A 14,155-nucleotide genomic window follows, 5' to 3' on the forward strand; every position below is an offset into this window, starting at 1 on the left:
ATAAACTATATCACCTCCCTTGCTGGCGCCGTTCCCACGCTGTCGACACTCGCGGTCCCGGGGTTCTCGTGCAGTTATTGTGACATGTGACACTCGTGACCAATCAGTGCTGGCGTCACTGTCTCCGCCTTTGGACAAATCGAACATGAAGAGGAGACCCTGAATGCGGCTCATCTCTGCCTTCCTTTTCATGTCCCATTTGTCTGAACGCAGAGACATTGACGCCTGCGCTGATTGTCACCGGTGTCACATGTCACAACAACAAGACAATGTGAGCCCCGGGGACAGCGAATTCTGACACCACGGAAACGGCGCCAGCACTGGAGGGGAGTATAAGTTTTATTATTTTACGGGGGCCAAGCGTGGGGTATAAACAGGAGTTGTCCAAGTAGTGGATAACTTCTTTAATGCATGTAAATAGAGCTAAAAATATTGCTTGAAATTGGATTTCCTTACAAATTTTACACTGTGTGGCTTTTACAGACTCTTTATTACCCTGCACATCTGGCTGCAGAGTGAGTTAGCTGAGAATCTGTCAGTGAGCTTGTTCTAATGTAAACAACTCTTGTGCGTCTCACAAACAAACTTCAGTTGCAATCACATGGACACAATCATACACACACATATACAGTGGCATGTAAAAGTTTGGGCATCCCTGTTGAATATTTCAGCTTTTTCTTTGCCCTCTATAATTATTTTATTATGATCTTTTGAAGGGCCGATACCATCCATTTTTTTCTTTTTGGCATTGATATATTTGTAAAAATTTGGGGGAATTTATTTTAATGTCACTGGCGATTTGTGTTTTGGTAGATAACTTTACTAGTTTGATTACTTTTTTACATTTCTTATTGAGATCTTTATACTCCTGAAACGCTATTTCTGTATTCTCAGCCATCAAGATTTTGCAAGTGTCACGGCCCACCCTCCCTCACATTATTGAGTACATTATTATGACATTTATTATTTTTATCCTTATTAGGGTTGTTACCATATGTACATTACTGTTACATTTTATATGAATCTAGCTTGTGAGCCCCAATGGGGACAGTGATGATAATGTCTGTAAAGCGCTGTGGAATTAATTGGCGCTATATAAGTGAGTAAAATAAAAAAATATGTATTGATATTATGTCTTCTGCTTTCTTTATAATTGTCACAGTTGGAGGATGGATAATCTTGCATGAGAAGATGAGAAGACACTTGGCAGCGACATGGTAAACAGGCAGATCCAGACTTGCCCTCCGCAGGAGCAGTGGCGATGGCTGGTGACTTCTTCATCATCCATTCTAAAATGCAAGATCCTCCTGTATTTTTGTGTGAGCTTTATATCATTTGTTAATAAAGGTCATCGCCTACCCCCAGAATTCAGAAGATTTGTGTCTCTGAATATGGTTTAGCGACATAAGATATTGGGTTCGAATGGAGTGATGAGACCAAGTAGTTCAAGGTATATAACTTGCATTGCATGCCGAGTGTCCATATGGCCGAGCGCTGGTATGGATCATATATAATACATATACAATACTTACATAATAGTGCTATACTGTACCAACATTATACTGCCTTACAGTGAGTACCTACATAATAGTGCCATACAGAAACTATATAATAAACCATATAGAGCCATACAGAATTTTTTTTTATTTCAGACAAGTCACGTTTTGGGCTTCTGTATAATTGTCCTTTGGCAGCTTCAGAAGTGGCACGTGTGACAGCACTATATAGATATAAGGGGCGATATGGTGAAACCGAGTATTTCAGGAACACATGTATGGAACTCTGGGTCCAATATGAAATATAAAGAATGTGTTCAAATCAAACCAGCATGTGCTCTGGTTTGGTTATATACTGACAGATATATAAGGCTCATTCTGTTTTCATTTACTTTGTATTTACTTGAAGTTTAGACACAAGACTATGTTAGGACCTGCTTATTCATTGTCTGAAGCATCTATCACCAATAGTCTTCTGTTTATGGAGGGTTATTGTAAAACATGAAGATTTACATAACCTTTTGTGTTTAATTACTTACCGTATTTTTCGGACCATAAGACGCACCTAGGTTTTAGAGGAGGAAAATAGAAAAAAAATTAAAGCAAAAAATGTGGTCACGATGCCCTGTTAAGGGGGAGGGGGTCTGTTGCTGACACTGCTATAGGGGTAATGTCCCCCGATTCTGATAATATCCCCCATCCTGGTATATATGCCCCCCCCCCCTTCCTATTATACCTGGTCCCCATCCCCATCCTGGTATGCACTGCACCCCTCCATCCTGATATGCATGGCACCCCTTCATCCTGATATGCATGGTGTTATGAGTCCGGGAGGTGGAACCTCTGTGCTTCGGTGCAAGGAGGGACCAGAGGGGCGTGACTAAGTGCCTACTCGGCCTGACCAATGTCGCACGGCGGCTCAATCAACTCCGTGAACCAGGGAGGGACCGAGCAGGGGGACCAGGTGCCACTCTAGGACCGACCTTGTGTGAGAGCAGGTGACTCCCACGGGTCAGATGGGTACAGCGGATGAGCACAGCAGGAAGGCTGATGGGTGGTCCGGGTAGATAAGCAGGCTGGTTCGGCAGATAGCCAGACTGTTGCTCCGGGTAGGCGAGCTGGTGGGCACGACAGGTAAGAGGTTGGTGCTCCAGGTAGGCTAGATTTAAGAGGGAGGGAGCGCGCGCGTGCCCTAAGCACGGTGCCCGGGTGGCTGCACGCCACAGCAGCAGGGGAGCCGGAGGACGCCGGACCTGGACTGCGGCGGTGAGGGGAACAGCGTCTCTGTCCGCCAGGAGGCAGAGACGCCGATGCTTCACATGGCACCCCTCCATCCTGATATGCATGGCACTCCTCCATCCTGATATGTATGGCACCCCTCCAATCTGGTGTGCATGGCACCCCTCATCCTTATCCTGGTATGCATGGCACGCCTCATACCCCAATCCTGGTATGTATGGCACCCCTAATCCCTATCTTGGTATGCATGGAACCCCTAATCCCTATCCTGGTATGCATGGCACCCCTCATCCTTATCCTGGTATGCATGGCACCCCTCATCCCTATCCTGGTATTATGGCACCCCTAATCCCTAACCTGGTATGCATGGCACCCCTAATCCCTATCCTGGTATCCATGGCACCCCTAATCCCTATCCTGTTATGCATGGCACCCCTCATCCTTATCCTGGTATGCATGGCACCCCTCATCCCTATCCTGGTATGTATGGCACCCCTAATCCCTATCCTGGTATGCATGGCACCCCGAATCCCTAACCTGGTATGCATGGCACCCTAATCCCTATCCTGGTATGCATGGCACCCCTAATCCCTATCCTGGTATGTATGGCATCCCTCATCCCTATCCTGGTATTTATGACATCCCTCATCCTTGTCCTGGTATGCATGACTTCCCTCATCCTTATCCTGGTATGCATGGCACCCATCATCCTTATCCTGGTATGCATGGCACCCATCATCCTTATCCTGGTATGCATGATTCCCCTCATCCATATACTGGTATGTATGATCCCCCTCATCCTTATCCTGGTATGTATGGCCCCCTCATCCTTATCCTGGTATGTATGGCCCCCTGATCCGTATCCTGGTATGTATGACCCCCTCATCCGTAACCTGGTAAGTATTGCCCCTTCATCCTTATCATGGTATGCATGGCCCCTTCATCCTTATCCTGTTATGTATAGCCCCCTTACCCTGGTATGTATGGCCCCCTCATCCTTATCCTGGCATGCATGGTCCCCCTCATCCTTATCCCTTTATGTATGCCCCCCTCATCCTTATCCTGGTATTCATGGTCCCCCTAATCCCCATCACACTGCACATAAAAAAATAAACACTCCTACTCACCTTTCTTCTCTCTCCTCCAGCGCTGTGTTCTGTCTGCCCGCACTGATCTTGCCATGTGAGCCGCGCATGGGGTCACTGCCATGCGCAGCTCACAGGGAGAGATCAGCTGCCGGAAGTCACTGCTCCTCACGCTGGGACTGTGTACTCCCATGGGTGTGGAGAGGGAGTGAATATCCATGCCCTTTGACAGCGGGCAAAAGCGATCGCCCGGCAGCAGCAGGAGCCGCACTGGGAATACACTGTGTGCCGCTATTAAGGAGCATGAATATTCAGTGCTCCGTAAGCCCATTTTCCTCCAAAATTTTGTAGGAAAAAAGTGCGTCTTATAGTCCGAAAAATACGGTACTTGATCCCTAAGAGCTTTTTGAATTGTGTACCATTGTCTATGTAAGAGCCTGTATCTGATTTATCTTTCTTCCTACAGCCAGCCACTGTCGGGGCAAAGGTGAATTAGACTTAGTAGTATACATTTACTATATAAGGCCAGAGAGAATATTACTGAGCAGAAGCCATAAGTTGTACCTGCACTGGTGTGTAGTGTTGTGATACCTGTCCATGCAGTGTTATGAAGATTTCTAGGAGTTCTCTGTCTTGGTGAAATTGCTTCTCTGATATTCCCGACGGATGATGTTTAAAAGCTCCTTGGTGATGAAGTGAGTATATATATGTACTTAACATTTGTATTATAACATATACAAAAGTGTTCGCAATATCATCATATCATACTATTCCTTTAATTATGTATTTTATCTTTTAAATCAACTATTATAAATAAAATTGCGTAACATCGCAAGTGGTTTCCTTCTTTAAAGCCATATCCGAACCTTAGCGTTAAAAAAAACTTGGCAAAACATTTGGCGTAGTCAGCAGGATACGCAGAAGGTTCAGAAGTTCTTTTTGTTCAAAATTCCAATCATCTAGAATTTATAAGGCCTCTGTGTGATAAGGTGTGATAGAGTGACATTGCGTTAAACATGTGTTACACGCACGCTGCTAGGTTCAGATAGGGCGAGACAGGTTTCATGAATTCTTTGGAATCCTCGGGGAACCGTTACTCAGGGCGACCATAGGCTGCAGCTTCTCTCAGGCACACGATAGATTCAATTGCTGACCAGACACATCTGACAAGAGTCTTTTTCAACAGTTTAACAGTGGAATTTAATCTGAAGCATGGCCAGTGCAATTCAGGGATATTACAGCAACAATCTTCATTACAGTACAGTCTGAGTTTCTTGAGCAACCGGTTCCAGTAACAATACAGTAGTTTCTTCACAAGGCATAGTATTACAGTCTCTTCAGTAGCATAATTCAGCATAGATTAGATCTCTTAGCAGCACACTTCTATGCATACACAACCACAGGCTTTTCCTTCACAAGGACACAATAGTACACAGCATTATTTATCCTGCATGGAAATGGAGGGGGGGAGGATTTGATAAGGGAGATGATCTCTGTGATACAATTCCTTCCAGTTCTTATCTTCCTGCCCGATAATACTTTGCACTGTTAGTTCAAGGAGTTTATCTCACCTGTGTTTAGTTTCTTTCCTGATCTGAATCCTGTTCAGTTGCTTTCTGTCAGATCCAGATAACACACCACCTTTCTCTTCGGCTTCAGCCAGACTACAATAACAAGTTCCCCACAATCCCCCTGGGACTCTGCTGAAACACTCCCTGGCTCCTGTGACTGTGTTAACCCCTCTAATTGCTGGATGCTACCGAAGCACAACACTTCCTGTCTCCTGTGCTTGTGTTATTTGTAACAGTTATAATAATAATAATCTTTTTATTTATATAGCGGCAACATATTCCGCAGCGCTTTACAATTCAGACAATTTACAGACATTATGGGCACTGTCCCCATTGGGGCTCACAATCTAGATTCTGTATCAGTATGTCTTTGGAGTTGCTGGATGCTTTTGAAGCAACCGCACTACTTCTGCATGTCACACTCTCCCTCCTTTTTGAATGTCGTCCTCAACATTCTTCTTAATTGGTCAATCTAACCAATTCTGAGACAGTGGTGAAAGTTGAGTAACTTTATATACAAATTGGCATAACATTTATAAACATTTATAACAATCTATTCTACAACCTTTTTCTTGTAGTACTCCTGTAAGAAATAAACAATTAACACAATTAACACAATCTCTTCAGCTTCAGCTGGAGCTTTTCGTACATCTTCAACAAGCTGTCTCTCTCACTAGGCCTTAACAGTTCTTTATTTCTACAAAGTCTTTTAAGGAAAATCAAAGCATGAAAACAAGTCTTTCCACCAGGCAACATCTTCCATACTGCCTCTCAGTGGTGAATACCACTCCAGTGGGCTTACCTGGTCCGTAGGCAAAGATACCTGTTTCCAGTCGACAGTCCTTGGCACTTGACTCGGTTCACCAAGTGTCTCATACATCAGTATCACGGGCCTCTTCACTTCTCGAGTCGACATCCTCCTGGAGGGTTGTTCCTCAGATACCACGGGTTCTTCGGTCACAGGAGTTTCTTCCGCCGCACTCATTTCCCGTGCTTCCTCAGATGCTCCTGGAACTGCCTCTGTAAGTTCCTGCACTTCTCTGGAATCGCTTGGTTCTACATGGTCTGGTAATTCTGCTTCTCCTGAGTGTCGATCGGTCTCTCCAGTGACCGGTGTTCGATCATCAGATCTGAATTGGACTTCATCTGTACTCCTTGGTACAAACTCTGGAGCCTCTGGACTTAGTTCACTCTCCTGAGGATGGTACATCCCTCTCCTTGCCGGTCCGAGAAATAAAACGGTGTGCTCTTCTTCATTGGAACTTTCAAGGTCACTATCTCCCACCGGAGCTTTAATCTGTGGTGGTCTCTTAGTCGATCTTGGTCGATGTCGCTCTGCTTCTGGGAAGTCTTGTTGTGGTGGGAGATAATGACATGGTAGTAATAAATTCTGATAGACTATTCTGGTTTTATTGTCCCCTCCTTCCAATCGGATTTCATACACTGGACTGTCATCGACTTTCCTCTTTACGACCACATACACCTTGTCTTCTTGACTAGCACCCAGCTTACTGGTACCACTTCTGTTCCATAACATTTTCGATGATAGTACTCCTTACTCTTGCTCTGTCCTTGCATAACCACTTTGGACGCTATGTTGTATGCTTCTGCCATCCGTTCCTTCCATTTCCGAACGTACTCCAGATACGTTCTGTAAGTCTCTGACACAGTAGTATCGAACATGATGTCGATTGGCAGTCTTGGCCATTTAATAGGAAGAAGGTTGAGTAACCTGTTGCATCACTCTTTGCACAGTTATAAGCATGTACCACTTTTGACAGAGAACTCTTCCAGTCTTTCTTCTCGTCAGCTGTTAAAGAAGTGTCACAATTATAGTGGATAACTAAGGAAAGTGTTTGCGTGGAGCAAGACACAACAGTACACAGTTTATAGGTGAAAAGTCTATATTAAAGCACACAGTGTTTTGCACAAAAATGCAGAGAAATCTCAAAGTCTTAAGTTCACAGAATAATGAGTCTTTGCAAGGTTAGTTCACCATTATATATCAGCAAGTCCATACAATGCAGAAGCAATCAAAGAGGCCCGGGTAAAGTCTCGGACAGTGCAGACCAGTCCCATGCTCAGCGACCATCCGAATAAGGAGACTGAGAACTCAGAGCAGCTTACTTGAGAGCCAAAGCAGATGGAGGGCAGAGGTGCAGAGGAACCTGCACAAAACAGCCAGGATCTCAGGCAAAATACTCTAGCACTGGACTAGAGGCTGGGGTGGAGTTATAAGGGCAGGAGGTAAGGGCACATGATACAGAAGATGCCATCTTGAAAAAGGGCAGAAATGTCCCAAAAGAAAATGAAACATTCAGAGTCCTGACATTACTCCCTCCTTACTAGCAGCCTGAGGATGATCCTGGACCCGGTTTCTCAGGGAATCTTTGATGGAAACGAGAAATCTTTTTATGGGGATTGATGTTTTCCACAGGTTCCCAAGAGTCTTCTTCAGGGTGATACCCCTGCCATCTTTTCAAATACTGAAGCCGATTCCTGCGAGTCCTAGAGTTAATCACTTCCTCCACCACAAATTCCTCTTGCCCATCAATCACTACAGGCTGTGGAGGTGGCACAACACGTCCCTGGAAGGTATTAGGAGACACAGGCTTCAGTAAGGAAACATGAAAAACTGGATGTACCTTCATATTCCTAGGCAGCTTCAGACGGCAGGCCACAGAGCTCACAATACCGTTGATCTTGAAAGGACCGATGAACTTCTATCCAAGCTTCTGTGAAGGAAAGTTCAACTTTAGATTTTTAGTGGATAACCACACGGAATCTCCTACCTTAAACATGGGTGCTGGTTTACGGAATCTATCAGCCGATCTTTTGTAACGTTCCTGAGCCGAGGTCAGAGATTCCTTCAGAACCTCCAAATTTTGCCTCATTGCAGTCAGCCTTTCCTCTACAGCTGGAACAGGAGCATTAATCGGAGACCTAGGAAAAATACTCGGATGAAAATCCAAATTGGCAAAGAAAGGTGTTAACTTAGTGGAGGCACTCTGAGAGTTGTTGTAAGAGAATTCAGCTAATGGAAGAAGCTCCAACCAATCATACTGAAGATCGCTGATATAGCATCTTAGATATTGTTCCAAAGTCTGATTGGTACGCTCGGTCTGGCCATTTGTGTGAGGGTGATAAGCGGAAGAAAGACAGACATTAATATTGAGTGCAGAGCAAAACCCCTTCCAAAATCTTGAGGTAAACTGCACTCCATGGTCAGAGATGATCTCATCCAGGACCCCATGCAGCCGAAAAACATTTTGTATAATCAACTTCACTGTATCCTTAGCTGAGGGGAGGCCAGTGCAAGGAACAAAATGGGCAGCCTTGGTCAGACGATCAACTATCACCAGGATCGTATTCATACCACCCGATGAAGTTGTCGCGCCCCCGGGGCCGTGGGGTACTCGGCAGCCGGGCCCTCAGATGTTTGGGGGATATCATGGTGGCTGGCCCGGTTCGTGGCCCAGGGCGGACAACTGAAAAGAGGGGAATGTCTATTGGGATAATAGGTTTGTAAATGTTCGTGACGCCACCTGTGGTGCCTGGTGAGGATCACCAGCGCTGCAGCAGTCCACTGAGGCCGGTGTTGTGGCAGCTTAGATGGTATTGCTCCCCACAGGTGGAGCAGGGCCTCAGGGCAGCGTAGGAGGGAGGGGGATGCAGGACAGAGGGGACCCAGCCGGGTCAGAGCAAGAATAGGAGCACACACGAAAGTCACTTCAGTACCTTTTACTGATGGAAGTTCAGGCACATCCTGGAGCACTGTAGGGTGAAGGGTGCATATCAAGATCCTCCCCAGTGAGCGGGTGTAGAGCCTCCTGTCTCTTGCCTCTCTGTAGTAAGTTTCTGACCTGCCTGGAGCTAGACCTAACCTGGTTTCTGCTCTGCACCTGCTGACTTGGTGATAGGGCCTTCTGTTGGAGATCACTCTCCCTATTCTTTGGGGTCTCCGTGATTCCTGACCCTGGTACGTATCAGCTTTTGGTGATCCTGGGACATGTAGTTTGCCAGGGGTTCCGGTTGTTTTCTACTGGTCATGAAGATCCACGTAGACTCGGACCCGGTGTCCGGTATATGCTTCGGGGTGAGCTGGTTAAGCTTCTCTGCCCCCTATGCCACTCCCTTTCCACTCGCCTTCGGCCCCGCTCAGCCCCTCACTAGGCTACACACACTGCAGCCAGGACGCTGCTCTTCTTCGCCACTCTCAGAGTGTCGGCACACTCCTAGCTCTCTATCCTGAGCTCTGTGAGTTCTAGTCTGGACTCACTCTACAGACTATACTGAACTCTTTCTGCAGGAACTGCTAGGCTCTGGCTCGACTGCACTGACTACTTCTGTGTCTGAGCAGGAACTGCTGAATCACTGAGCTGCCTAGCTCCACCTTCCCTATTTATATCTCTAACGGGCTCCCTCTGGTGGTCTGAGGTGGAAGGTGGAGGTGTGTGTGTGCTGTGGGGGCCTCTTGTGGAGAAATCCTTCTATGCAACCCTCTAGGATCTGTAGTACCAAGCGCAGCTGGGCGCCACATAGGCAGCTCCACGATGAAGTCCATTGAGATAGACCCCCATGGACGAGACGGAACAGGTAATGGTTGAAGAAGACCCGTAGGTGACACACGAGGAGTCTTGTAACGAGCACATACCTCGCAAGAGAGCACATAGTCCTTAGTATCCTTCAGGCAAGTCGGCCACCAGAAAAATCTGTTTAGGAATTCTTGTGTCTTCTGTACCCCCCTGGGACCAGCCAACTTGGAGTCGTGGACCAACTTGAGGATCTGTTGACGGACGGCCTCAGGGACGTAGATACGTCGATCTCTGAACCACATGCCACTCCTAAGAACGAGATTGATATCAGCAGGAGGATTGGCCAGAAATACATCACTGTCATAGGCCTCCTTGAACTCCTTCCATAAGTCTTGATTGTGGATCACTCCGATGAAGTTGGCATCAGATAGAATGGTCTTGGACGGGGCTCCATGTACGGAATCCGCAGCATGGAATCGGGATAAAGCATCAGCCTTCCCATTACGAGAACCTGGGTGGTACGAAATAACAAAGTTAAATTGATTTAAAAATAGATTCCAACGAGCCTGCCGAGGAGAAAGACCTCTAGCGGATCTAAGGAACTCTAAATTCCGATGGTCAGTCAATACTACAATCTGTTGTGTGGCTCCTTGCAGATGGTGCCTCCATTCCTTGAAAGCTACAATAATAGCCAGCAATTCCTTGTCTCCCACAAGCACAAGGATGTAGCAGACTCTTCTCTCCAGTTCTTTGGGAGAGAGTAGCCCCCAAAGCATTATCAGAAGCGTCCACCTCCACAATGAAAGGCTGTGCTGGGTCTGGGTGGATCAACAGCGGTACGTAGGTGAAACGGGTCTTAAGCCGATCAAAAGCTTCTTGAGCCTGTGATGACCACTTAGAGGGCTTTTCTTTCTTGGTCAAGGAAGTGATGGGCCGAACAATATCAGAAAAATTTTGAATAAAACGTCTATAGAAATTTGCAAAACCGATAAAACGTTGGACCTCTTTAACGTTCTTAGGTACCGGCCAGTCAAGGATTGCCTGAATCTTACCAGATTCCATGTTCAGCCCCTGAGGAGAGATGATATAACCTAAAAACTGGATCTCAGAACGATGGAACTCAAATTTCTCCGGCTTGATATACAGATGGTTCTCTATCAGACGTTTCAAAACAGATTTGACATGTTCCTCATGTTCCTGCAGAGAGTCAGAAAAAAATAGAATATCATCCAAATAGATCACCACAAACTGATCTAATAGATCTCTAAAAATGTCATTAGCAAGATGTTGAAACGTCGCAGGGGCATTACAAAGCCCAAAGGGCATCACGAGGTATTCAAAGTGTCCATACCGACATCTGAATGCTGTCTTCCATTCAACACCGGAACGAATACGCACCAGATTATAAGCCCCACGAAGGTCCAGTTTAGTGAATATCTTGACATGATGAACTCTGTCCAATAATTCGGGAATCAACAGCAAAGGATAGCGATTCCGTATGGTTACCTTATTAAGTTCCCTATAGTCAATACAGGGTCTCAGGGTCCCATCCTTTTTCTTCACAAAAAATATAGGCGCCCCTGCTGGTGAGGAAGAAGGGCGTATGAAGCCTTTAGCCAGATTTTCATCAATATATTCCTTCAGGGCCTGAAGCTCAGGTGCCGCCAAAGGGTATACATTACTGAAAGGAATAGCTGTCCCAGGAAGCAGCTCAATGGGATAGTCATAATGCCTATGTGGAAGAAGATGATCTGCTTTCTTCTGGTCACAAATATCAGAGAAATCTTTATACACAGAAGGTAAAGAAAAAACCTGTGCAGGAGATTCTTTATCTCTGGACTCAGGAACGGCTTCTGTAATCGCTGAGTTGCTCCTTGTTGGGAAGGTAATCTCCTTGGTCTCCCAGTTGACAATCTGGTTTCAAGCACGCAACCAAGGGATGCCTAAAATCACAGGAAAATGAGGAGAAGAAATTAATAGAAAAGAAAGTTGCTCCTGATGATTAGGCTCCAACAAAATTTCAAGGGGTACTGTTTCCTGATCCACAGGCCCAGAGACTAAGGGTGACCCATCCATTGTTTCCATGGCAATTGGTGAGGCTCTACGCTGTATCTCAATGCCATGTTCCTTGGCGAATGTAATGTCCATAAAGTTGCCCCCAGCGCCAGAGTCAATCATAGCCGCACTGAAAATCCACTGCCCTGTACACAGAATCTTAATAGGGAGTGAAGAGTGAGAGTTCTTTTCCTGCAGCTCCCTGGGAGGTGTAGCCAGAGAGACAGAATGGAAAACAGCGTTTAATGGCAGGCTACATTCAGAGATGTCAGACTCATCGTCACAGTTATCATACTCCCCTACCGCTGCTAGCACCTTGTCAGACAGCTTAGGACAGTAAATTGGGAAGTGGTCTGACTGACTGCAGTAGAAACATAGCCTCTCTCGCAGACGGTGCTCTCGGCGCTCATTACTCTCACGCCTCTGCACAGAATCAATCTGCATGGCCACCTCCTCTACCTCCCGAGATGATTTACCTGAAGGCTCTTTTGGAGGAAAGGAAAAATTAGACATACGGTTAAATACAGCCAATTTCTCCTGTCTACGCTCAGTAAGACGAATGTCTATGCGTACACAATGCTGTATAAACGTTTCTAACTCTTGTGGTGACTCTGAACGGGCTAGTTCATCCTTCACAATGCTAGACAGACCTTTCTTAAAAATAGGCAATTGTGCATAACTGTCCCAATTAGTATCAACCGCTAATCTCCTAAATTCAGTCGCATATTCAATAACAGAGCGTTTACCCTGGCGTACAGATAATAAAGCAGACTCAGCAGTTGCGCGGCGATTAGGGTCATCAAACATTAATGCCATAGCGGCCAAGAGCTCATCCAAATCATTTAACCGTGGATCACGAGACTCGATCATCGGATTCGCCCAGGCGAGCGCTCATGAGGTCAGCAGCATAATTACACACAATACTTTAGAGCGATCAGTAGGAAAACGGTCAACATGCACATCAAAATATAGCATACACTGGTTCACAAAACCGCAAAATTTGTCACGATCACCATTAAGCCTGAATGGTGGCAACTTAGGTGGACTGGCTAGTGGCGGTTTACCAGAGGGTAAAGTCACTTGTGCCGCTATTTGCGTGTTTAAGTCCTGGAAAGCCCGTCCATATTGGGACTCCAAGCCAGCAAGTTTGTTTTCCTGAGCCGCCATACGGATACTTAAGTCCTGTAAAGTTTGTCCAAACACTTGTTGATTGTGCACAAGGCCTCCAAGTCTCTTTTGCACACCTTCCACATCTTTCTGCAGAGATCTAATTATGGCATACACCTGCTCTAACTTGCTTTCTGCAGTCATTGCTCCAGCAGTCTCCTAAAGGGGCTAGAGTATCCTGTAACAATTATAGTGGATAACTAAGGAGACTGTTTGCGTGGAGCGAGACACAACAGTACACAGTTTATAGGTGAAAAGTCTATATTAAAGCACACAGTGTTTTGCACAAAAATGCAGAGAAATCTCAGTCTTAAGTTCACAGAATAATGAGTCTTTGCAAGGTTAGTTCACCATTATACATCAGCAAGTCCATACAATGCAGAAGCAATCAAAGAGGCCCGGGTAAAGTCTCGGACAGTGCAGACCAGTCCCATGCTCAGCAACCATCCGAATAAGGAGACTGAGAACTCAGAGCAGCTTACTTGAGAGCCAAAGCAGATGGAGGGCAGAGGTGCAGAGGAACCAGCACAAAACAGCCAGGGGCACGAGAAATGCTGGAAACTAGAGTATGAAGCAGGCTCTCAGGGAACAGATGATTCCAGCAGAATTTCGGGAGCATGCAGAAAGCCAGGAAGCCACCAGAAGGAGGATCTCAGGCAAAATACTCTAGCACTGGACTAGAGGCTGGGGTGGAGTAATAAGGGCAGGAGGTAAGGGCACATGATACAGAAGACGCCATCTTGAAAAAGGGCAGAAATGTCCCAAAGGAAAACAAGAGTCCTGACAAGAAGTTGTCCACTACTTTTACATTTATGTCCAATCCGTAGGATAGGGCATCAATGTATGATCGGCCAGGGTCCCACACGTGGCACCCCCACATACCAGCTGTTATCGGTGGCCACCGGCCTGAAGTGCTCACCTGTGGGGCTCCGCCGTCAAGTGGTAGTGGCCGCCGAGGTGTGCTGCACATCCGCCTCCCATTCAATTGAATAGGAGGCGGATGTGCA

This window comes from Phyllobates terribilis, unplaced genomic scaffold, assembly GCF_046119375.1.
Source record: "Phyllobates terribilis strain yellow unplaced genomic scaffold, ASM4611937v1 Scaffold_1911__1_contigs__length_192092, whole genome shotgun sequence".
Lineage (NCBI taxonomy): Eukaryota > Metazoa > Chordata > Amphibia > Anura > Dendrobatidae > Phyllobates > Phyllobates terribilis.